This window comes from Trichechus manatus, unplaced genomic scaffold, assembly GCF_000243295.1.
Source record: "Trichechus manatus latirostris isolate Lorelei unplaced genomic scaffold, TriManLat1.0 scaffold00084, whole genome shotgun sequence".
NCBI lineage: Eukaryota > Metazoa > Chordata > Mammalia > Sirenia > Trichechidae > Trichechus > Trichechus manatus.
In genome coordinates, this window is record NW_004444020.1 from 8,320,799 (window position 1) to 8,345,508 (window position 24,710).

Sequence of the window (24,710 nt, forward strand, 5' to 3'; positions counted from 1 at the left end):
GAGTGGACAGCCCAGTAAAACCATGAGAGTAACGAGGTACAGGAGTCCAGTGACAAGGCCCAGAAGGCAGAAAGGGAGTACGAAGCTGATGATAGGGAACACAAAATAGAGTAAGGACACTGTTGATGTGTTGTGAGATTGTTAACCATTATCACAGGGCAACATTTGTAGTAACTGTTAAATAGGAGACTATTTTGTCCCGTAAGCCTTCATCTTAAGTGAGAATAACAGCACAATTAGAACAGCATAGTCAATGTCACTTAAATGTGTATGTAAAAAAAGTTTCTGAAATGGCATATCTTTGGCTATGTGTATTTTCACCAAAAAAAAAAAAAAAGTTGAGAATTTAGAGGGTTAAAATGTGGGGTTGTTAACCAATGTCATAAAACAGCATGCGTGTTACTGTTACATGAGAAACTGTTCGGTAAGCCTTCACCTGAAGTACAATAAAATATTAAAAAAGAAAAAACCGCCAATATACTGTCTAAAAGAAATACAAAATAAATACATTAAAAATCAAAGGACGAAAAAAATACATCTAGCAACAGCAACCTGAAAAAAGCAGCAACGGCAACACTGATCTCAGATAGAATAAACTTTACGTCAAAATCCACCATAAAAAACAATGAAAAACATCATATGATAATTAAAAAAACAATCCACCATGAGAACAGAATCATAATACCTATGCACCCAACAACAGAGCCCCAAAATACATAAACTCAGTTCCCACAATAATAGTAGGAGACTTCAACACACCACTCTCGGTAAAGCACAGAACTTCTACAAAAAAACTCAACACAAAATACAAAAGATCTAAAACCCACAGCCAACCAACTAGACCTCATAGACATATACAAAACACTCCACCCAAGAGCACCAAAGTATACATTCTTTTCCAGTGCACGTGGAACATTCTCCAGAATAGGTATCTTAGGCCACAAAGTAACGAAAAAAATCCAAAACACAGATAATACAAAGCATCTTCTCTGATCACACCATAAAAGCAGAAATTAATAACATGAAGAGCAATGGGAAAAAAATGGAAACTGAATAACACCTTGCTTAAAAACCACGGGATAAAACAGGCTATAAAAAATAGAATAACAATTTCTATAATCAAGTGATAATGAAAACATACACCAAAACTTTTGGGACACACCAAAAGTAGTGCTCAGAGATCAATACGTAGCAATAGATGCACACATCAAAACTGAAGGGACAAAATCAAAACGTTAGCTCTACAACCTGAACAAAGAGAACAGCAAAAGAAGCCCACAGCCACCAGAAAAAAATACAAATCAGAGCGGAAATAAATAGAAAAACAACAGAAAGACTGTTAACCATTGTCATAACGCAACATGAGTAGTAACTGTTAAAAGAGAAACCAGTTTGCTCTGTAAGCCTTCATCTTAAGTGAGAATAGCAGCACAATTGGAAAAGCGCAGTCAATGTCATTGAACCGTACATGTAGAAATTTTTGAACTGGTATATCTTTGCCTATGTATATTTTCACCAAAAAAAGGTTGAGAAGTTAGAGGGTTCACATGTTGTGGGGTTAACCAATGTCATAAAACAATATGTGTACTACTGTTTCATGAGAAACTATTAGTGCTGTAAACCTACACCTGAAACACAATAAAAAATACAAGACACTCTTTAAAAAAATCAACAAAACCGAAAGTTGATTTTTTAAAAAAATAAAATTGACAGACAACTGGCCAAACTGACAAGACAAAAACAAGAACACAAATAATGAAATGAGAAATGAAACGGAGAACATTGTAACAGATCCAACTGAAAATAAAGGTAACATAGTACTATGAAAAACTGTACTCTGATTAACTTGAAAACCTGAAAGAAATGGACAAATTTTTAGAAACAATACCTACCTAAACCAACAAACTGAGGTAGAAAAACTGAACAGACCCATAACAAGACATTGAAAAGGTAATAAAACTTCCAACAAAAAAAAATCCTGGCACAGATGTCTTCACTGGAGAATTCTACCAAAATTCAGAGAAAAACTCATACCAGTACTACTCAAACTATTTCATAACATAGGAAAGGAAGGGATGCTTCTGAACTCTACGAAACCAGCAGAACCCTGATACCACGTCCAGCCAAAAACGCCACAAAAAAGAAATTACAAACGAGTATCTCTCATGAATATGGATGCAAAAATTCTCAGCAAAATTCTAGCCAATAAAATTCAGCATATTAAAAAAATAATACACCACAACCAAGTGGGATTCATACCAGGTATGAAAGGACGGTGCTACAAACACGAAGCAATCCCTGTCCAAATACCAACAGTATTGTTTAACAAGATATAAAAACTATATATGGGAAGAGACCCACAATAAGCAAAGCATTACTGAAAAAGAACTAAGTAGTAAGCCTCGCACTACCTGACCTCAGAACGTACTATACAGCTATAGTAATCAAAATACCCTGGTACTGCTACAACAGACACACCGACCAACAGAACAGAATTAAGAACCCAGATGTAAATCCATCCACTTATGGTCAGCTCAGTATTGAAGTCACTCCCAAAATTCACCCTTCAGCCAAAGACTAGACAGGTCTTTAAAACATGGTTTTAAAATGTGGTTTCCAGTTCAGTCATGTACACGAGACTAAATGAGCATACCAGCTGAAAAACAAAGACGAGAAGGCAAGAAGGAAGAGGAAAACTGGACGAATGGAAACGGGCAACCTGGGTAGAGAAAGGGAGAATGCTGACACATCGTGAGGTTGGCAACCAATGTCACAAAACAATCTGTGTACTCTTTAATGAGGAACTAATTTGCTCTGTAAACTTTCACCTAAAGCACAATTTAAAAAAAAATGTTCATTAATTCACTGCACATCACAGAGCTGATAGACATGGACCCAAAACCCTTATGTGATCCCAAAGGCTACATTCTTTTCACTATGTAGTCCAAAAATGCAAAGACTTTGCCTTCAACATGTCTGTCTCCTCACTAGCGTTAACAATCTTATTTCAAGCAATTCAAAAATAATTCAAATTTAATATTAAACTTTAATAACAAAAGGAAAAATTTTTCTCTTCTCACCAAGCATGAAATCTTTTATCACTCTAACACTCCAATTTCACCTTTTCTTTAGTAATCCTGCTGAAAATTAGGCTGCACTTTGTGAACCATCTTCAGTTTCTTGTAGGAGATAAAAAAATTTCTAACTACTGTTGCCATCTTCCCTCCCCATCTCAATTACTCTCGCTACCTATATGTGAGTTGCATGAATGGTTTTCTTTAAAGGGTTCAAATATTTGTAATATAGTAAGTAAACCCATTTTCCTAATTATGCTACAAGAAAGATTTTAGTAATTATGTGAGCTAAACCATTTTGTCCCCCTTGAGTCCAAAGGTATGTAATGTTGACAACCAGTTAAAGGTATACCTGCTGCAACTCTAATATTTTCTAAGTCTAGTTAAAGTTCAAAGTTGTACAATGCCATTCTCTTCATTCACGAACACGAACAAATCTTTTACCTTCCTTAACCTCAAACGTAAAAAAAACTATGCGATAAAAAAAAAAAAATCTAATTAAAAAAAATCATTTAGTGAAAACTCAGCCTCACTTCCACCCCTGACCATCGTTATCCCAGCTGCCTTTCCTAGTGGCAACCATACCAACTTCCAGTGTCTCCTTCCAGATACGCTATTCACACACGCAACAAAAGCATACAGATATTCCTCTTTTTACACATATACAAACTTCATATAACTTCTTCACTTGCTAACACTCAGCATTTACATGTTAATAACACCTAACACTTAGACTACTGCACCAGAGAAGCTCTTTACATTCTCATTCAATCCTTAACCCTTCAAGGTAGTTACTATTATCATCTCCTTCTTAGAGCTAAACAACCAAGTTCAAAGATGTGAAGTGACTTGTTCATAATCATATATCCAACAAACTAAACTGCAAACTAATTTTCCTCAGTTTCAACTTGAACTTGCATATATGAGCAACTGACGGTCTGTTCCGCAGTCGGCCCCTGGCCTTGTTCTGACTGATGATATTGCGCTTTTCTATCGTCTCTTTCCACAGATGTAGTCAATTTGATTCCCATGTATTCCATCTGGCGAAGTCCACGTGTATAGTCAACGTTTACGTTGGTGAAAAAAGGTATTTGCAATGAAACAATCCTTGGTCTTGCAAAATTCTATCATGCGATCTCCCGCATCATTTCTAACACCAAGGCCATATTTTCCACTACCGATCCTTCTTTGTTTTCAACTTTCACATTCCAATCACCTGTAATTAGCAATGCATCATGATTGCATGTTCAATTTCAGACTGCAGAAGTTGGCAAAAATCTTTAATTTCTTCACCTTTGGCCTTAGTGGTTGGTGTGCAAATTTGAATAATAGTCGTATTAAGTCGTCTTCCTTGTAGGCATATGGATACTATCCCATCACTGACAAAGTTGTACTTCAGAATAAATCCTGAAATGTTCTTTTTGATGATGAATGCATCGCTATTTCTCATTCCCGGCATAGGAGACCATATGACTGCCCTATTCAAAATGACCAATACCAGTACATTTCAGCTCACTAATGTCTAGAACATCAATGTTTACACATTCCATTTCTAATGATTTCCAATTTTCTTACATTCGTATTTAGTATATTCTAAATTCCTATTATGGATGTTGTAGCTGTTTTTTCTCATTTTGAATCATGCCACATCAGCAAATGAAGGTCCCGAAAGTTTGACTCCATCCACGTCACTAAAGTCGACTCTACTCTGCGGAGGCAGCTCTTTTTCATTCGTATTTTGAGTGCCTTCCAACCTGAGAGGCTTATCTTCCAGGATTGTATCCGACTATCTTCCACTGCTATTCATAAGGTTTTCATCAGCTAACTTTTTTCACAAGTAGACCACCAGCTTCTTCTTCCTAGTTTGGCTTAGACTGGACACTGCTGAAACCTGTCTACCATGGGTGAACCTGCTGGTATATGAATACCGCTGACAGAGCTTCCAGCATCACAGCAACACATAAGCCCCCACATAATAACAAAATGACAAAATGTGTGTCAGGGTTGTATCCTTTCACCATACCTATTCAATTTGTATGCTGAGCAAATAATCCAAGAAGCTGGACCATATGAAGAAGAACGGGGCATCAGGATTGGAGAAGACCCATCAACAACCTGCGTTATGCAGATGATACAACCTTGCTCAAAATGAAGAGGACTTGAAACACTGATGAAGATCAAAGACTACAGCCTTAAGTATGGATTACACCTCAACATAAAACAAAAATCCTCACAACTGGATTGACAAGCAACATCATGATAAATACAGAGAAGACTAAAGTTGTCAAGGACTTTATTTTACTAGGATCGACAAGACCCATGGAAGCAGCAGTCAAGAAATCAAAACACACATTACATTGAGCAAATGTGCTGCAAAACACCTCTTTAAAGTGTTGAAATGCAAAGATGTCACCTTGAAGACTAAGGTGCACCTGAACCGAGCGAGCCCTGGTGTTTTCAATCGCCTCATATGCATGTGAAAGCTGCACGATGAATAAGACCTAAAAAGAATTGACACCTTTGAATTGTGGTGGTGGGGAAAAACATTAAATATACTACAGACTACCAAAAGAACAAATCTGTCTTCGAAGAAGGACGACCGGAATGCTCCTTAGAAGGATGGCAAGAACATCTTTCTCTGGATATGTTGTCAGGAGGGATCAGTCCCTGGAGAAAGACATCATGCTTAGTAGAGCATCAGCGAAAAAAGGAAAGACCCTCAAGATAGATTGACACAGTGCCTGAACAACGGGCTTAAGCATAACGATTGTGAGGATGGCGCAGGACCGGGCAGTGTTTCGTTCAGTTGTACACACAGTCGCTACTGAGTCGGAACCAACTCAACAGCATCTAACAATGACAACAGACTGCAAACTTAGATCTGCCTAATTCTCAAACTGTGTTCTCAACTCAAAACTGTCCCCCTATTTTCAAAAATAGTTTACCACTTTTATTTTGAAAACTAGCAGATCCCAAGGTTCTACCACCTCAAATTATGGCAGTAGTTTTTGGCAAAATTTAGGTCTATTGGACAAATCTGTTATTCTTAGTTGCAAGCCATCACCCAGATTCCAGCTCTTCGTGATCCCATGTGTACAGAGCAGAACTGCTCCATAAGGTTGTCAAGGCTGTGTGACCTTATAGAAACAAACTGCCAGGCCTGTCTTCCAAGGTGCCTCTGGGTGGGTCAAAACTGCCCACCTTTCGGCTAGTAGTTAAGAACTTAACCGTTTGTGCCAACCAGGAACTCCTCATTGAATGAATCTAGATTATTCAATTTGGTTAGTGTAACTACTATTTATTGACCGTCTAATACTTTGCCCAGCACTGTGCTTGCGGCTATGGAGCACACAAAAGCAACATGTCCTTTCCCTTACACTTTTAACATAAATAATATTGAATTATCATAGTTCTATCTCAATGTAAGTAGTATTTAGTTAAGTGCCAAACAAGTAAAACAAAAACATACTATGGTATTTTCTACAACTTAACCACTATGATTATTTTCCTTTGTAAAGTTAATCTCAGAAAGAGATGACCGTTTCAGGAAATCAACAACAACAAAAAAAAAACAAGAGCAAGAATAATACGAAAAAATAACAGAAAAAAATCACTATCAATCTGACAGGAATACTTGATATTTCAGGAATGTCTAGCTATAAATTTGGACTGAAGAATCATAGCTGGTTTCTTGAACAGTGGCGGTTGGAGGTCTGGGTTTGCCTATCAAAGAAATTATACTCTCTATCATACACACATAGCCCTGGTTGCACAGTGGATAGAGCTATGGCTGCTAACCAAAAGATCAGCAGTTCAAATCTACCAGCCACTCCTTGGAAACCCTATGGGGCAGTTCTCTGTCCTACAGGGTCGCTGTGAGTCAGAATCAACTTGATAGCAATGGCTTTGGTTTGGTTATCATACACACACACACACACACACACACGATCTACACACATAGGGAACTGTTTTGGTTAATAAAATTTCAGTTATCTGTTCTAGGTGATGACAACTGCCCTCCTAATATAATGCAGCACAACTATTAAACTGTGTTCCAAATCTACGTAAATTAAAGTAGAACTTAATAGTACATTTTTTCCTTACAATGTGGGGACAAAAGGTAGCTAGGTTATCAATCCAGCCAAAATGAAAATATATCTGCCTATAGCTTTACTCAGTACTAATCCTGCTGCTACCATTAGTAGGCACTCCCTCCATACACCCTCAAAACACAGCGTTACCACTTTAATTTCATCAGTTTATACAATTGCTTAAAAAGTATTTACCTGTCCTCTTTATTCTTTCAAAAATTTCTACCATTGTCTGAACTGATAACTGCAAAGGCAAATTTTCACCCATCAGTGATCTTTAAAAGCTGAGCTTCCATAACACAGAGACTGTTCATACTAATATCACTAGTACCATTAGTAGCACTGTTCATCCATCTCTACCCATACCATACATTGAATGGCCTGGTATGGGGAGTTACCATCAACTGTATTTCACCCATCCTAACATATACATTTTTTTCTTAAACATTTCCGAGTTCAGGATACATCTCACAATCAACACCACTTTATAATTATGTTAGCCAAGTAGTAACTAGATATAGCTATCATCGTCCATTCACTCATGAATTCAGTCATCACTATTCACGCTGTCATCAACTGAGTTATTTGCATTGTTGGTTCCATACATGTTGAATTTAACTATCTTTAAAATGTCTTTTAAAATATTACTCTACAATTTGGGATTGAAATGAAAACTTACTATGTATTCAGATTGGTACAAAAATTGAGATTACCAAATCAGATATTCCAATTAGCAAATCAGATATTCACTACTGCTAGCAGCAATAATCTTAATTCCATGTTTCCTTGCAAGGCAACAGTAGAGTGATTTATGGATTATAAAAATAGCCACAAGTACATGAAGCTGTGTTGTTTTGTTACTGAAAGACATAAAGGATGTGTTATGGTTTATCACTGAGACACACGCAAAAGGACAGCCTATCACAAACCAAGCAGTATGAACGAAGGCAGGAGAAAGTGCCAAATCCCTTTAACTATTTCAAAGCAATGAGTGGCTGCTGTGATCAACTATAGACCACATAGGACTATCGTTAAGACATACATTTGCTTCTACTCTCCTTAACGGCAGCTCAGATTCAATGAAATTCAATTTTAAACATCAGAACACTTCAATCCTGGTCTTCCCTCCAGTCTTCCCCATCTTAGGATGGCACCATCATCCAATTTTTAAAGTCAGTAACCAGAAGATCATTCTTGACTCATCTCTTTCCCTCACCTGTGTGCTCTATCTCCAAAATACTTCTATCACCTATATCACAACCACAGTCCAAGATACTATCATTTGTTCTCTGGACACTGCCTTCACAACCTAACCCTTCCCTCTTCCACTCCACACCGCCCTGCCTTCACCCAACAGTCACACAGCAGCCGTTCTCAAACTTGACACTATTGACATTTTGAGCCAATAACTCTTTGTTGTGGGAGTGTCCTATGTATATGTTTAGCAGCATCCCTGGTCTCTACCCACTGATGGCAGTAGCACACATCACCCTACCCCATCCCCAATGTGACAACCAAAACTGCAGACACTGCTAAATGTCCCCTAGAGAAAAATCACCTCCAACTGAGAACACTAAGCTAGTGGGATGTTTTTTCAAGGTTCCTCTGCTTAAAACTCTCCAATGGCTTCTCATTTCACTTATAATAAAATCCACTCTAAGTTTAGAGTCCTTACTATCCCACACATAACCTACACAATCCAAGCTCTACCTACCTCTCTAAACTCACTGATGCCATTACAGTCTTCTTGCATTATGCTCTCTCCAGTCACCATGGCTTTCTCTCAGTTCCTACAATACTAGAAGCTATATATTTGTGCTATAGAGATTTGACCTTTGTTCTACCCTGTGCCTTGAATATTGTTACCCAGGCCCTGTGCATGTCTGAACTTAAATTTCACATCCGCAAAGATGCCTTTCCTGGCTCTCCCTATTTAAAATATGTACTCCATTACTACTTATCACAGTAACTCATTTATTTCCTTCATAGCACGTATTAAAGTATACGGTTATTTTGTTTACCTGATTATTAACTACCTCCCACATGAAGACAAACACCTTGTCTGCCTTATTTTCCAGCATTTGGTTGAAATGACGTAAACAAATTTATAACTGGAGAACCTTCAGTACTAGGTGACTTGGCATCAGTGATATCCTTGGTACCACCCCCATCTCATTTCCCAACATATATTCCTCTCCCTAACAAAGCGGCCTAACAAAGCCCTCATCTGTAAAACATCTTTGCCATCATCATGTTCTCTGCACGGTTGTCTACAGATTAAACAACATATGTAAGGAATCTAAAGCACTTTTATAGAACCTGATAAACAGCCTATACAGGCAATCCCCAAATCACGGAAGTCCAATTTAAGTACAACCTGTAGTTATAAACCAACTCCCGTAAAGCCTATTAGTATGTTAAAAATTTGAGGTACCTGCAATGGTTCATAATAACGAACAGGTGCTACTTTGCAACGGATCAAAACATCGTTATTATTACTGTACTATTATGTTAAAGATGTTTTAGTGCATCTAGAAATGTTTAATGGTTTCACACACAGAAAAGTACCCTATATAGTATATACTAAAACAAACATTTGGCTGATGTTAGATGCGAACCGTACCTAACTGTTCCAACCAACATACATATTAGGCTTAAAGATAGATTTAAAGAACGGAACTCACTGATAATCTGGGGACTGCCTGTAGTCCATAAATCACCATGTATGTAAAGCACCAAGCACAATGCCTATAACAAATACTTGAAAAATGACAGTTCTCTTGCCCTTTTTAATCTCACTCCCACCCCCAGCTTGGCCTGAATATGGTAAGACTGCAACTCTGTACCTGGGAGATACTTTCCCCACTCTGGACCTCCAGGGACACACCATACTAGGTGTAATGTGAGTTATTCATATATATTTACTAGCAAAAGGCAAATACTCATTGATCAAAGACGATTCACCACAAAACGACCTCAGAATTATCTTTCAATTAGTTTCAATAAACAAAATTACTACTATTCAATTTCTGAATCTAACTTTAAAATAACATTGGGGAAAAAAAATCGAAATTGCCGTTTAGCAACGTTATTGTTGGTTACTTAAAGTATCTACTACAGTTACAAGCAGCCCTGATGGTGCAATAATTAAGCGCTCAGCTGTTAACCAAAAGTTTAGTGGTTCAAACCCACCCAACAGCTCCACAAGAGAAAAACCTGGTGGTCTGTTTCTATAAAGACTACATCCAAGAAAATTCTATGAGATCACTATGAATCAACTTGACAGCACCCCACAACTACAGTTACATTAAATAATTAGGAAAAAATAAGTAAACTGAGTCCATTATTAGAATCAAATAATAAAAAGTAAAATGTTTTATAAACTAAGAAGTAGTGAACAATTTTTAATCAGTAATTAGAACAGAATTTCTCTTAAATTCCTTTTAATATTCCATATTTCTGAGAACATTCTATATATGCATTTAGGAAAGTGGTTAAGTGCTGCAAGAGAGAGAATGTTAGAAAATGAGCATAAAAGAAGTCAGACTGCCAAGGCGTCGATCTCAGCTGTGATTACCAGCTATCTGACCTTAGGAAAGCCACTTAACTTCTCTGCGTCTCAGTTCCTCATCTATAAAATGAAGCTTTACCATAGAACCTACCTTACAAGGTTTTAAGGATTACGTGAGTTAACATTTGTAAAATGCTTAGAACACTGCTGGGCACATAAGAAACACTTTTAATTATTATTATATAATATTATTACATTGCTGCTAGCTATATTTTGCTTTCCATCACTGCAAGGCATATACAAAACATTTCTATCACTGCACAAAGTTGTATTAGCACTATATTAAACTATGAGCTGGAATTGACTCCATGGCAACAGATTTATTTTTTAATATATTAGACTACAATAAAGAGCCCTGGTGGCACAGTGGTTAATGTGTTCGGCTGCTAACCGAAAAGTCAGCAGTTTGAACCCACCAGCCGCTCTGCAGGAGAAAAAAGTGGTAGTCTGCTTCCCTAAAGATTATAGCCTTGAAAACCCTCTGGGGCAGTTCTACTCTGTCCTTTAGGGTCACTATGAATCAGAATCGACTCAATGGGAACGGGTTTGGTTTCGTCTAGTCTATGTACAGAATCATGCTGTTTGTCAGTAACAGTGTCATTTCTTTCTTTCCAGTAGTAATACCTCTTATCTCTTTTCTTGCTTTCTTATACCGGCTAATGTGTCTTCTCATGTAATAGAGTTATTTCATGTATTCTAGTATTAGTTATCACACTAATAACTCATGATTTGTAAAAAAAAAAAAAACAAACTTATACATACACACACACACACGCTTCTTTGACACAGTAAATAAAATCTAGAGGTGGGTCTAACAACCAGCCTAATTTTGAAGTACTAATTAGAAAAAATGATATTTTGAAATATCTGCAACATCTCTAATAAGAAAATACTTCTATTTCTACTCATGGTAAAATTAAATATACTACTAATACAACTATGATTTATTACCTACATTTGTAATTGAAGAAAAATGCTAATTTTCAGAGCTTAATAACCAGGCACCTTTATGCAGTGCACTAATTCCACAACCATTTATGGCAGCCCTGGCACAATGTACCATTAAAACACAAACTAAGAGTACTTAGCCCAACCCTGGATAGGAGGAAAGGAGAGAAAAAGAAAGGAAAGGACAATGAGGCCATCAGGAAAGGCTATTTGGGGATAATCCACTGCTGTCAAGTTAATTCCAATTCACAGACAACCTACAAAGGAGAACAGAACTGCTGCAGAGGCTTTACAAGGCTATAAACCTTTAAGGAAGCAAACTGCCACATCTTTCTCCCTCAAGAGCAGCTAGCGGGTTCGAACCACCTTTCGGTTAACAACCAAGCGACTTAACCACTGTGCCACTATGGCTCCCTTATTTGGGGACAGCACCACCTAAGTGGGGTCTTGATGCACCTCCTCTGTACTTCAGCTTCAAGAAGGCAAAAACTATGTTTTAATGTCTTTATACCTACAGTATATAGATCTTTGTAGATGCTCGTTTGATGAGTGACTCACTATACGGGAACGCTTTCTAACCTCTTTTTCGTGAAATAAGCAAATACACGTACACACACACGGCATCAGAAACTACAAATGCTATCGAAATATTAACACTGGTCTATAAACTTATGGACCTGTATGTCGATTCCAACTCATAGCAACCTTATGTGACAGAACAGAACTGCCCCCATACGGTTTCCAAGGTTTTAATCTTTACGGAAGCAAACTGCAGGTCTTTTCTCCTGGTGAGCAGCTGGAAGGTTCGAACCCCTGACCTTTAGGTCAGCTGAGCATTTCACCATTGCACCACTAGGGCTCCTAGCCAGGTGAAAATATGAATTATTCTAATAAATGCCTGAAAAGCATGGAAGCAAAAGGAACCTACTGGTATGACACTTAGGTCTTTTAAAACTGAAGATCTTCAAGTAAAAAAATCTCGATTATCTGAACAAAAACTAAAAAAACTGACAAATTTAGGAAGCCAGTTATCTGGTCCAACACAAAAATTTTACAGATGAAGAAACTCAGGCCCAGAGAAGTAACGATTCAATGATATACAACTAGATAGTGGCAAAGCTGTAATTAACACTCAGGTCTCTCTCTGACCCTACATTAGTTTTCTCTTTCCTGTATCATGCTGCCTTTAAGTTTATAAAATAAAATCTTAACTATCCATAACTTAAGACTCTTAATCATGATTTCCTTTTCTCTACCCCATTTTTATGGAAAGAAAAAACAAACTATCATCTTGTCTTGGAACTTATTCAAAGAAAAAACTTCCAGGGTATGTTCTGCTGGATAAAAATTCATTCCTGCTCCGTTTGCAGAATTCTGTATGCAAAACTAATATTCATAAACCATAATCCCGATAAGGCCATCAAAATTTCTCAATTACCAGGAAAGCATTACAATGTCTTTCCAGGATGCAATACTTTCTAAAAGAAAGAGTCAAATGTGAAATATGCTTAATAAGCAGAAAATTCTCGCTTTACCTCTTAATTCTCAATCAGAATACTTCATTCTCTAACGATTCTCATTAATTAATAAATTGTTAACTATTGTTAGATGCTGCTAAGTTAGCCCTTGACTTAAGGCAACCCCATGCACAAAGGTGTTGGACCCCTGTGATTCATAGGGTTTTCACCAATTTTTGGAAGTAGATCACCAAGCCGTTCTTCCTAGTCTGCCTCAGGCAGAAAGCTCTGCTGAAATCTGTTCAGCATCATAGCAACAAGCCTCCAATGACGGATAAGTGCTGGCTGTGCTTGAGGTGTATTGGCCAGGAATCGAACCCAGGTCTGCATGCAAGTAAAGAATTCTACCACTGAACCACTATTGCCCCATAAAGTCTTAACTACTGCTAACTTACATGTACTGATAAAAATTAATGAAAATTCTTTGGTTCTGAAACGTAACTTCAAATTATAATTTTACTTACCATTTCTCTACATTATACTTTTACTTATCTTTTAAGATTAATGCTTTCTGAACCTATGTACAATACAGTATGCTCTCACGGTTAAAACCAAACCCAATGCCGTCAAGTTGATGTTGACTTATAGAGACCCTATAGGACAGAGCAGAACTACCCCGTAGGGTGTCCAAGCAGCAGGCTAGTAGATTTCAACTGCCGACCTTTTGGTTAGCAGACGACCACTTAACCACTGTGCCAGCAGGGCTCCGTTCCAATGCTCAGGAGCTAAATTTTTAATCCCTACAGCAAAACATGCTTTATTTTATTGCTCCCACTTTACATAGAAGAAAACAGGTTTAGAAAAGTTAAAGAACTTGCCCAAATTCACACGGTTAGGAAGGAGCCGAGCTAGAATTTAACAAAAGCAGTTTGACTCGGGTGCCAGGAGTTCTACTAGACAATGGACAATGGCTTTCTTAACTATTTATCATGCGACATCTGTGAATGTATGCACTTCTTAATTATCACCAACAACATATGGCATGCAGTAAGGCATTTTCTTCCCCAAAGTTAATTTAGACAGCAACAATGAAACAGAACGTAACTTAAGATATTCTTTACCTTTTATATCTTACAATAAATCCTGAAAATTTCTACACAATTGCTACTTTGTAATATTTTTGCTGTACAATAGAGAAAACTTAACTCTTGCGTGTCCCAAATGAAATAAGATTGAAACCTGATATAATCAGGGTCAACTGAGCTTTAGGATAAAGGAGGGAGACAGATACCTCAAAGAAGAGAACCAAATCATGTTCACGCCTGACCACGAATAAAAGACTTTTTTTTCTGCCTAAAATACTTGAGACAAACAGTGAGGTTCCAAATCCTCTACTTGGACCTTTAAGCCAATTCAACAATCATGAAGAGATATGTTGCCAGAGAACCAAAAAACTGCAAAGTATTTAAATATTAATGTTGTTTAGCAGACTGCTGAGCAATTTTTCTGACTCATGTTTCTGACATAAAAATAGTCTATTATTTGGGGAGATCTGACAGGAAAAGGGTGTCTCCTCTTACCTTTGCACTTTATTCTCCTGAAGTATTCTGAACCTACCTCCCTCCACAAATTTCATGAATTACTCTGTTGTCGTTTTGAATTTTTATTTTGTTTTTAATCTCTCCCAACAGAAACTGTTTAAAAAAAGAACCTATTTGTTTATTACCTTTGTATACCTACTCCACACCCCACCTACTCCCATCAAGTTGATTCTAACTCACAGCAACCCCATAGGGTTTCTAAAGCTGTAAATCCCTACAGAAGCAGACTGCCACATCTTTCTCCAGCAGAGCCACTGGTGGTTTCGAACTGTCAACCTTTTGGTTAGCGGTCGAGCACTTTAACCACTGCGCCACCAGGGATCCTTTGGATGTCCACTACCTGACATGAATTAGGCACTCAAATATTTGTCAAAAAAATCTTAACACAGAAATAAGACAACTGAGGTCTCCAGAAATCAAAGCCCTACCCAAAATCACACAACTATTATCTGGTGGGATAGGGAAGAACACCAAATCTCAGTGAAATAAACTTCAAAATGAAAAGGTTTCAATATCCAGAAATGAGTGAAAGATGACCTTTTAAGACTAGTCTGGGTTCTGAAAATAAGCTTAGGTTCAAATCCTGGCTCTACCACTCACTAGCTGTATGGTCATGAGACAATTAGTCTACGTCATATAACATATAGATGTCCCGGTGGCACAGTGGTTAAGAGCTCGGCTGCTAACCAAAAGGTCGGTAGCTCTAATCCACCAGATGCTCCTCGGAAACTCTAATGGGACAGTTCTACTGTCCTACAGGCTTGCTATGAGTCGAAACCAACTTAATGGTAATGAGGTTTTTTTTATATAACATATATGCCTGTGCCTTACAAACACCATCACTTACCAAACATGATGCCAACAACAAATGCAATAAGTGATACACAGAGTGATAAATGCTGACAAAGACAGAGCCTACAGCTCACTGTTTTTCCTTTGTGACCTGTATCAATTATACAGAATGCACAGAAATAAAACATACAGTATAAAGACTTATAAAGAAAAACCCCATACAACTAGTACCGAAGTCAAGAAACAGAATGCTCTAAAAGCTTCAGCACAATGTGCCCCTCCCTAATTACAAACTTGGGAAATATACTTAACCTCATACCAACATAATATCTACCTCATAGAATTACTATAAAATGTTTACTAGTACACAATAAAAGCTCAATGAGTGTTTTGTAGTTGTTTTATACATACATACACACAAAAATACAGAAAAAGGAAAGCATACAAGACTGTAAACAAATCTGTTAAGAGCATAAAACCCACAGACAAGCACAGTACGTAAAGCTGGAAACCTAGGTTGGAGCCATGTAGGAAATTATAGGTCATAGAAAACAAGAGGGATTGAGAAAATCCATTTGGCAGTTTTGGGAGACAATTCTCTGGGTCTCTCGCATTTCTGCATGTCTTGAGAGCCGTGGCACTCACTGCCCTTGTTCCAAACTACCTTCTCAAGGATGCTATACAGGGAAATCTTGGAAGATACAGAGTCTTCCTCGAAACAAAGGGCACGCACGCTTACTACCCGCTGTAAAAGATTCAAGTTCCCTACGCTTCAGATTCCTCTCCTGTAATGTAATCCACTGCATTACACCACGGTGTCACCTGTACCTCTTTACGTTGCCTTGTGCGAACCAGGGCTTAGAAATGTGACACAAATGCTTATACCTCTAGTTACTGCTGTTTTGTAACATTCTTTACCTCTGACCAAAAAGTCCCATGACTTCTACTAGCATCCATTAAATTATGCCAAGTTAACTTGCTAGCCTGCAAGCAGGGTGAAAATCTCAGGCCCTTCACAGTTCTTGACAGGCACTAGCACACAATAACTATTCATTATAATTGAGATTATAGTGTATTCTGTGTTGTCAAAATGGGTTTAAAAAAAAAGCAAGATTCAACTATACCCTGTCTTCAAGATGTACACTGCAAACAAAATGAAAAAGAGAGCATTAACTAGATAAAAAAGCATATACTACAAAAATAGAAACCTTAAGAAAGCTGGAATCCTTATACAAATATCAGATAGAGTATATTTCAAGACAAAGAATATTACCAGAAACAAAGACGAACATTTCATAATGATATAAAAAGTCAATTCAAGAACACATAATAAATTACGTGCACCTAATAACAGAACTTCAAAATATGCAAGGCAAGTTTACTGACTTAAAAGAAAAATAGGTAATTCCAGTCATAGTTGGAGATGTTAACATCCCTCTCAGCAACTGATAGAACCAAAAAAAAAAAAAAAAAATCAGTACAACGATGATCTGAAAAAATTACCTATGACCTTAATCTAACTGATATTTAAAGACTACACCCAACTGCAGAATACATTCAAGTACATAAGGTATGTTCACCAAGACAAATCATATGCTAGATCACAAGTCTCAATAAATTTAAAAGTATTAAAATCCATACAGAGAATGTTCTCTGACTTCAAAATGAAATTAAGTTACAAATCAACAATAAAATATGCAGAATAAAATCAAATATTTGAAAATTAAACATGCTTTTAAATAATCCATGGGTCAAAGAAGAAATCACAAAAAAATTAGAAATTATTTCAAACTGAACGATAACGTAAATAGAACATATTAAAATTTGTGGGATGCAGCAATACGTAGAAAAAAATCTAGTTTTAAATGCTTAATTTAAAAACAAGAAATGTCTAAACTCAATGACATAAGAAGCTAGAAAAACACAAAAATAAACCGAAATCATAAAAGTAGAAAAATATAAAAAATGAAAAAAGAGAAAATTAGCAAAATCAAAGTTAACTATTTACAAAGATCAACAAAACTGATAAACCAGTATTTAGACTGACCAAAAAAGAAAAAGCCCATTAACAATACCAAGAATTAAAAAGGAGTTATCTCTACAGATTCTACAGACATCAAAAAAATAACAAGGGAATCTTATAAACAACTTCATAACAAATTAGATAAAATGAATAAATTCCTGGAAAAATACAACTTACAACTGACACAAATGAAACAGAAAATCTGAACAACCCTATATTTACTAAAAAATTTGAATTTGTTTTCAGAAACCTTCCCACAATGCAAAGTCCTGGTTTAGATGGTGTCTTAGTTATCTAGTGCTGCTGTAACAAAAATACCGTAAGTGCATGCCTGTAACAAAGAGAAGTTTATTCTCTCACAGGTTAGAAGGCTAGAAGGCCAAATTCAGGGTGCCAGCTCCAGCGGAAGGCTTTCTCTCTATGTTGACTCTGGAGGAAGGTCCTTGTCATCGATCTTCCCCTGGTCTAGAAGCGTCTCAGTGCAGTGACCCCGGGTCCAAAGGACACACTCTGCTCCCCACACTACTATCTTGGTGGTATGAGGTCCCTCTGTTGCTCTACTCTCTTTTATATCTTTTATACCTCAAAAGAGATTGACTTAAAAAAAAATCTAATCTTATAGAGTCCTGCCTCATTAACATAATTGCCACTAATCCCACCTCATTAACATCATAGAAGGAGGATTTACAAAACACAGGAAAATCACATCAGATCACAAAAGGGTGGACAATCACATAATACTGGGAATCATGACCTAGCAAAGTTGACACACATTTTTGGGGGACACAATTCAATCCATAACAGATAGTGTCACTGGTGAATTCTAGCAAACACTCAAAGAATTAATACCAATGTTACAAGAACTCTTTCAGTAAATAGAAGGAACACTTCCCAACAGGCATCATAATCCTAATAATACCAAAACCTGACAACTACAAAAAAAAACAATCTACAAACCAATGAAAAAATATGTCAAAATCTCTAACAAAACATTAAACTCATTGCCGTCTAGTCAATTTCAACTCAAAGCAACTCTACAGGACAGAGTAGAACTGCTCCATAGGGTTTCCAACAAGCGGCATGTGGATTTGAACTGTCAACCTTTCACTTAACCAATGCACCACCACTGCACCACCAGGGCTCCAAAAAATGTTAGTAACATACTTGTATATGTGTGTGTGTGCATGTGTGTGTGTATATATATATATGAAGGATAATACATTGTAACTAAGTGGGGAACCAAGATTGTTTTAACTTTTGAAAATCATTTATCCATTCTACCACTGCAAGACACTTAGCTTCTAAATTTTGGCTACTACAAACAAGACTGTTATGAATATTTCTGGATACATATCCTGGTATACAAGATTTTCTCTCATCAAAAATGTAGAGACAAGAGTATAAACGTTAAGTTTAAGATACTTGCATCTTCAACTTACCAAGTGAGAACCAACTGTTGTAAAAATGACTTATCAATTTACACTCTCCCTAAAAGTAGGTGTTGTGTGGATTGAATTGTGTCCCCCAAAAATATACGTTGTAAATCCTAACCCCTGTATCTGTGGATGTAATCCCATCTGGGAATAGGGTTTGTTATGCTAATGAGGTCATATCAATGCAGGGTTGAGTTTTAAACCAATCATTTTTGAGATATAAAAGGAGCAAACTCGGCATAGAAGCAAGGAAGCACAAATGGGAACACGGATGTAACATGGGAATCTCCAAGGAATCCAGCAATGAACACTAGGGAATCTGAGACAAGGATTTTCCCCCCGAGTGGACAGAAGAGTGCCTTCCCTTAGAGCCAGCACCTTGAATTCAGACTTCTAACCTCTAAACTGTAAGAAAACAAATTTCTGTTCGTTAAAGCCACCCACCTGTATTTCTGTTATAGCAGCGCAAGAACTAGTGATTTCTCCATTTTCACCAATACTTGGTATTATCAGACTTTTTAATATTTGCCAATTCGATGAGAATAAAATGGTTTCTTCTTGTGGTTCTACTTTGAACTTTCCTGATTATCAATGAGATTATAATTCAGTGTTTTTCCAACTGTGGGTTGCTGTGAGTCATGGTCATCACTCAGATGAGCTGCAATGATCATTCTTAAGAAAATTAAAAAGATCAGAAAATATCTGAGTATACTGCATATAAAGGAATAAATATCATGTCATTAAACTTTTATTTCCATGTGTCTACCGGGTCACAATGAAAAGTTTTTGTGACGCTCTAGTAAAAGTTTAAAAACCATTGCTATAGCTGTTTGGAGTCCCAGATAAGCTCTTGACTACTAACTAAAAGTTTAGCAGTTCGAACCCACCCAGAGACACCTCAGAAGAAAGACCTGGTGATCTGCTTCCAAAATGTTACAGCCTTGAAAACCGTATTCTGCTCTGACATACATGGGGTCACCATGAGTGTAAACTGACTCCACAGCAACTGGCTTGGCTTGGCTATACCTGTTTAATTACAGCAAAACCTCCTAAATCATTTATGCCCACAGCCCAAAAAAATATATTTTTATAAAGGAAGAACTTGAGATGTCCTTTAAGTACTGACTGGCAAGAGCAGAGAACCAGAAAAAAAGAAAAAAACTAAGGGAAGCAATAAGGGGTATATTATATAGAAAAAGGACTCTATAAAACCAATCATGCCCTACTTAAAGCTTACTTAAAAGCAATGACACATTTCTCTAAGACAAAGTTTCTCCAGCAACATTAAAAAGCAGGAAACTGGGATCCTGTCCTCTCAACTACCCAAGTGAGAGAAAACTGACCCTTCCTTCTCTGTAGACACACCCTAATTCCTACCTTAAGAATCATCTCACTCTGAGGCTTACAGAAGAACACGCTTCTCGGTCTCTGCTTCCTTCTTCTTTCCCCTACGGAGTATCACAGTAGTATCATCTAAATTCTCAATATTCATATTTTTAGCCAGCTGACAAAGATTTACTCAGCCTCCATTATGTCACCCTTCTATTAAGAAATTAAACTATCTCCCTAACAATTTTAACTCCTGATTATATCCTTTAAAGCCTGACATGTTTAGCTAAAATTGTCCTAATTGCCTCTGCTTGCAAATATTTTGCTTCTTGAACTTTTAAACCATCCCCTGACCAAGCTTCTATTAGCTTCTTTGTCCCACATAATACCTCTATTTTGCCAGTTTCGAGTAACTATCCTTTTTCATAAAAATTTCCTCCTCACAAACTGCTGGACCAATCACACCAAAGCAATGTAAATCTGTTGCAGTGTATGTGAGTCTACCTGCCACTTCATACAAGTGAGATCTTAAGCACTTAAATTCCTTAACTTCTCTGAGAATTTCTTCATCTCTAAAACAAGTATCAAAAAAATGGTGAGATTACATAATCTTGTCTCCCTCTCATTGCCTTCCTTCTTTAAAAAAATTTTTTTTTCATTTTCATTTTTATTTCCTCTCAATGTAATAAAGTGCTTTCAGAAGTACTTTCAAAATCTCACTGATTTAAGATACTGGTCAGGAATATGGGAATGGAAAAAGTGTAAGGAAGAAACAAAATAAGTAAAAGGAAACTTATCAAGTGAGGCATTGCTCTACCTATGTCCTCTTCTTGAACATGCAGATTCTAAAAGGCCAGACGTGAAAATACTTCTTTCCCATGTCAGGAAGAATTATAAGAACCACCAGTGACCTGAGCCCTTGAGTGTGGGAGAGACCTTCGGACATAATGGAATATCACTACTGTGATTATTATATAACAAAAGGGATTTTTGCATACGTAATTACGGTCCCTAATCAGTTGAGTTCAGGCTGCCAACCAAAAGGTTGGCAGTTCGAATCCACCAGTTGCTCCTTGGAAACCTTATGGGGCAGTTCTACTCTGTCCTATGAGGTCGCTATGAGTTGGAATCGACCCGACAGCAATGGTTTAATCAGTTGAGTGGACTGCCACATCTTTCTTCCTTGGAGCAGCTGGTGGGTTCAAACAGCCAACCTTTCAGTTAACAGCCGAGTACTTTAACAACAGCGCTACCTGTTAAGAGCCCTGGTGGCACAGTGGTTAAAGCGCTGGGCTGCTGACCAAAAGGGCAGCTCGAACTCACCAGCAGCTCCACAGGAGAAAAATGCTGCAGTCCGTAAAGTTTACAGCCTTGGAAACCCTACGGGGCAGTTCTACTCTGACCTACTGGGTGGCTATGAGTTGGAATCGATGACAATGGGTTTGGTTTTTGCTTTCAATCAGTTGAATAAATCAAAAGGAAGATTATCCTGGGCTGGCCTCACTTAATCAAGTAATCAAGTAAGCTCTTAAAAGGGTGTCTAGAGTTCAATCAACGCCCATGGAAGCAGCAGTCAAGAAATCAACGCATTGCATTGGGCAAATCTGCAAAAGCCCTCTTTAAAGTGCTAAAAAGCAAAAATGTCACTTTGAGAACTAAGGTGTGCCCGACTCAAGCCATGGTATTTTCAATTACCTCATGATCATGTGAAAGTTGGACAATGATTAAGGAAGAATAAAGAATAATTGATCCCTTTCAATTATAATGTTGGCAAAGAATACTGAATATACCATGGACTGCCAGAAGAACAAACAAATCTATTTTGGAAGAAGTAGAGCCAGAATGCTCCTTAGAATCGAGGGTGGCGAGACTTCATCTCACATACTTTGGACATGTTATCAGGAGGGATCAGTTCCTGAAGAGGGACATCATACTTGGTAAAGCAGAGGGTAGGCAAAAAGAGGAAGACCCTCAACCAAATGGACTGACACAGTGGCTGCAACAATGGGCTCAAACATGGCAATGATTGTGAGGATGGCACAAGACAAGGCAGTGTTTCGTTTTGTTGTACACAGGGCCGCTATGAGTTGGAACCAACTCAACAGCATCTAACAACAGAATTCAGAGACAGAGGAAATCAGGTAGACCTGCTCCTGCTGCCTGGATGAAAGCAAACAGCCACGTTGTGAACTGCCTATGAGGCCATCTGGTAAGCAACTGTGGGTGGCCTCTAGGACCTGACAGTGGTCCCTGGCCAACAGTGAGCAACACGGTAACATCACACACCTGGCAAGGAAATGAATTTTACCAACAAGCAATGAGCTTGGAAGAGGAGCCCAAGCCTCAGATGAGAACTACAGTCACAGCCAACATCTTAATTTTAGCCTGGTGAGACCCTGAACAGAGAACCCAACTATCCCATATCAGACTTTTTTGACATACAGCAACTGCAAAATAATAGGTGTTGTCTAAATCACTTAACATGTAGTAATCTGTTATGCATCAATAAAAAAGTAATATATGCCCCTCAATAAACTATAGGACAAAGCAGCAAAGAAAAAATAAGGGAAGGTACGGTGTATCTTCCCCAGAGTGCATTGTATTTTCTTACAGCACCGATTACCAAAGCATACAAATGTAGTATCAAGGAAAAAGATTAAAACTTAAAATCGATACAAAGTGTTAGCAATTATAAAGTGTCTTCTCACACAAATCCTGTTAAATAACTATATATCACTACCATATTAGAGATCAGAAAAGTAAGGCTCAAAGAACGACATCCCAAAGATCACAAACCTAGGGGATGTTCAAAGTAACTCCACTCCAGGACTCTCCTCTACACCATAACTCCCTTAATGATTTTAAAGAACCATTCAAATGAACGGTAATTGTATTACTGAATTCAATAGAGACAATCCTAATAACAAGCATCACCACCTAATAGAATTTTCTATATTTCCCACCTCTTTAAATAACCCTTAATTTTGCCAGAACATCAAAACTAAAGTGGATACTGGCAAAATTTTGCTCAAAAATAGTCTGGTTGTAAAACTGACCATTGGTAGACCACCTGAATAAATTTAATCAAAGTGCACTCTGAAAATGTAAAGAAAAAAATTTTACCAAAACTCCTGTGGATTTTCTAGAACTTTATTTGGGTAACAATCTTTTGGGTAACAATCTGTTGTGAAGTATTCTCAAAAAACAAAACCAAGTAAGTAACCGCCTGGTTCTTTCAATGTTTCCCCCTTGGGCTTTTTTTTTTAATTTGAATTCTTCATACATTATGAATATGAAAACATGGTACAGTATATCATAAATAAACAAGTCGTTTTTATTTTCACCGTTCTGTATATTTCTATAAATACACCATCAGAATATCCTATTCTGTAAAAAAACAAAACATGGAAAACAAAAAAGTAGAGGAGCCACATTCAAATTCCAGATAAGTTACAAAGCACACAACTTCATGTCAATTCAGATACTTTCTTTCACAAACACTAACGATATTTGCTAACATGCAAAATATATTCCTTTCTAGTCCCAATCAAGAAAAGGAGTAAATTATTTTCTTCATTTTAAACACCAACTTCAGCAGCAAATAATTCGCTATGATCACACACAGCACTGTTTTGATTCTGTAAGATTCCAAAACCATCTCGTGATTTATACGCCCGGAGCACGATTCCCTGCAATATGTGGAGAATCAATAACACTTCAAATGTGGGTGGAAAGGGTGACGTGACAATATTAATACCTGAAAATCTCTTACTCCCTACAGCACACAAGAAGCACCCAGTTCGGATCCTCCAATCGAGGCCCAAGCCCAACTCCAAGCTCTTCGGTTTCCCACCTCTTCACCCCGCCCCCACCCCGAGAAAGGAGGGAAAACAACTTTTATTGGCCTCATCTCCCAGGGGATTGGCAAAACTAGCGGGGCTGTGCTAGGGCCTGTACACGTTTCACAACGGCGCCTCGTCGGGGCCGGGAGAGCATGTAGCGGTAAACCTGGGCCCCGACGCACCCTCTCGTCCAGTCGCTCCCGCTCTGCCCCACCCCACGAAGAGGAGGCCTGGGCCGGCCGCCACGCCGAGCGACCCCCAGGCCCCTCCGCTACGGCGAACTCGTTGTCATGTGACGCGGCCGCCGCTAAAACGCCGCAGAAACGTAGGTCTGCGAGCGGCGGAGGGCGTCCGCGCCAGCCCGCCTCGGCCCGGCCCCGCGGGCGCGGACAAGTCCCGAGAGCCCGGACGGGATGACGGAGGGCGGGCTTGGCGGCGGGCCCGAGCGCGCCACAAAGGCTTCCGCGCTCGTCGTCGTAGTGCCAAGGCGGGCGGGGGCACAATTTTCGGGGCCCGCGGGAGGGGTGGGGAGCGACGCAGAACTCAGGG

At 38.1% G+C, this 24,710-nt stretch overlaps 1 protein-coding gene across 1 annotated transcript in view; it reads right to left on the reverse strand.

The window, feature by feature from the left end:
* The window catches only part of STAG1 (STAG1 cohesin complex component), a 552,131-nt gene that overhangs the window by 526,976 nt on the left and 445 nt on the right, over positions 1–24,710 (reverse strand). The gene's annotated exons all lie outside the window — the stretch shown is intronic.